The following is a 2,377-nucleotide window of genomic DNA, read 5'->3' on the forward strand; positions in this document are numbered from 1 at the left end:
ATGGGACTTTCAGGGAGTGGGGAGCCAGGAAAGGGGAAATCATTTGAAATGTAAATAAAGAATAGATCGAATTAAAAAAAACCATTAAAAAAGTTATCCAAACCTGGGGTGTAAGAACAAAACCTACCTCTATGTACTTCAAAGAGAAAGAATAAGCAGACATGAGATGATTTACCAGAGAAATAGAAGAGGCAGACAAATGTTCTTTAGAGAATTCCAATTAAAAATATAAAGTCTTGGGGGCCAGAGATGGTTCAGAGGTTAAGAACACTGGCTGCTCTTCCAGAGGTCCTGAGTTCAGTTCCCAGCAACCACCTGGTGGCTCACAAACATCTGTAATGGGATGTGATGTCCTCTTCTGGTGTGTCTGAGGACAGCTACAGTTTACTCATATAAACAAAATAAATAAATCCTAAAAAAATAAAAATAAAGTCTTGGAAAGCCTATATATATGTGTGTTATACATAAATATAAGGATATATTATCTATATATACATATCTATACATTTGTTTATGTATCTATACATTTGTTTATTTCCAGCCCTGAAATCTTATCCTTACATCCTTTATATATGCATACATACATACATGTGTGTGTGTGCATGTGTGTATGTGTGTGTGTGTGTGTGTATACATGAGTGAGGGGAACAGAAAATCAACATACTGTGACAGTGAACCCAGGAGAATATGAAATTAGAGGAAACTGGATTGGTTTCACATATCTTCCCAGTAATGAGCGATTCTGGCGATGGTTTCCGAAAATGTCCACAAATTTTTGGTTCTCCTTAGAGCAAGCATAACAAATCTGAGGATTCACTTTTTTTAAAATAGGAATTACTAGCCCTGTCACTTAGGAAATGTTTTTCTTCAGTGCACTTAACTCTTATTTTTTTTAAAGATTTAGTTATCTTATGTATAAGAGCACACTGTAGCTGTCCAGATGGCTGTGAACCTTCATGTGGTTGCTGGGAATTGAATTTAGAACCTCTGCTCGCTCAGGTCAACCCCGCTCACTCCAGTCGGCCCTGCTGGCTCCGGTTAACCTTGCTCGTTCAGTCTCTGCTCGCCCAGGCCCAAAGATTTGTTTATTATTATAAATGAGTGCACTGTTGCTGTCTTCAGACACACACACCTGAAGAGGGCATCAGATCTCAGTATGGATGATTGTAAGCCACCATGTGGGTTACTGGGATTTGAACTCAGGACCTTTGGAAGAGCAGCCAGTGCTCTTGACCACTGAGCCATCTCTCCAGCCCTGAAATCGTCTTCTTACATCCTTGTTGGGTATAAGAACACATACTCTACCTTGTGGGCTGGTGGGTATAATCTTGGAGGGTCAGGAAGTCAACATTTAGACCCGACTAGTGTGGACCTCACAGAGATGTGCCTGGTCCGGCCTCCTGGGGTTAGCATTACGGTGTGTGGCACTGTGCCTGGCTTTGTTTGGGGATGAGGTCCTGCTCGGCCCTGCGGGAGCTCTGGCTGGCTCTGGGGCTCGTGATTCTCCTTCTCCACAGCTTCCTAAAGAATGGGTGAGAAGCAAGGACCTCGTGTTTGCCTTATGTTGCCTGTCTTTGTGCTGAGATCAAGCTGGAGTCTTTCACCTGCTGTGCTCATGACGTATCACTGGACACCACATCCAGCCTCTGGGGATATTTTAAAATTTCAGTTCCTCAGTTAGAGTGAGCACCGCTCAAAAGGTCTATAGAATAGAGAAGCTGGTACCAAAGGTCAGGTAAAGTAGCCGGGCAGGTGCCACCCTTGAGCCATTTTCTCGAGTTTCTGTCACTGACATGTGTGACCAGCTGAGTGCTGAGAATGTCCCCGCTCTGCCTGAGGACCGTTTAACAAGAGATGTGTGTTTGGTGGAAAGTGGACCCTGCTACCTGGAAATGTGAAGTTCTCTCAGTAATTGTGACAATGGGGGATGGGGGGTGGGGGTGGGGGTAGGGGTGGCGGGGAGGGGGTGGTGGTGGCAGGGGGTAGCGGTGGGGGGGTGTGGTGTCAGACTTTGAGTAAGGAGCCAGTGACGCACAGAGGGTGTGAAATTAATCCTCTCAGGAAGTGATGAAGACCCCAGGGTGGCCACTGCCCAGGAGCAGGAAGGCTGAGGCCTTAGTAGCTACACAGTGCCCCAGATTCTGGCAGTGACAAGCAGTGAGCTCACAGTGGTTTTGCAGGGCACCGTCTATCCCTACCTAGCACCCATAACTTCTTGCTCCACTGGAGTCAGCCTGAAGGCGGACTGAGCTAGGGTCTCTCGGCGTGTCTCCTGTCCCTTGAAAGCCCACAGTTCTAGAGATGACTCAGCCCCAGGCTGGGGACCCCACAGCAGTTTTCCAATTAAACGTACATTGCTGTGCTAGGAGATGGTTCA

This window comes from Apodemus sylvaticus, chromosome 22 (genome assembly GCF_947179515.1).
Source record: "Apodemus sylvaticus chromosome 22, mApoSyl1.1, whole genome shotgun sequence".
Lineage (NCBI taxonomy): Eukaryota > Metazoa > Chordata > Mammalia > Rodentia > Muridae > Apodemus > Apodemus sylvaticus.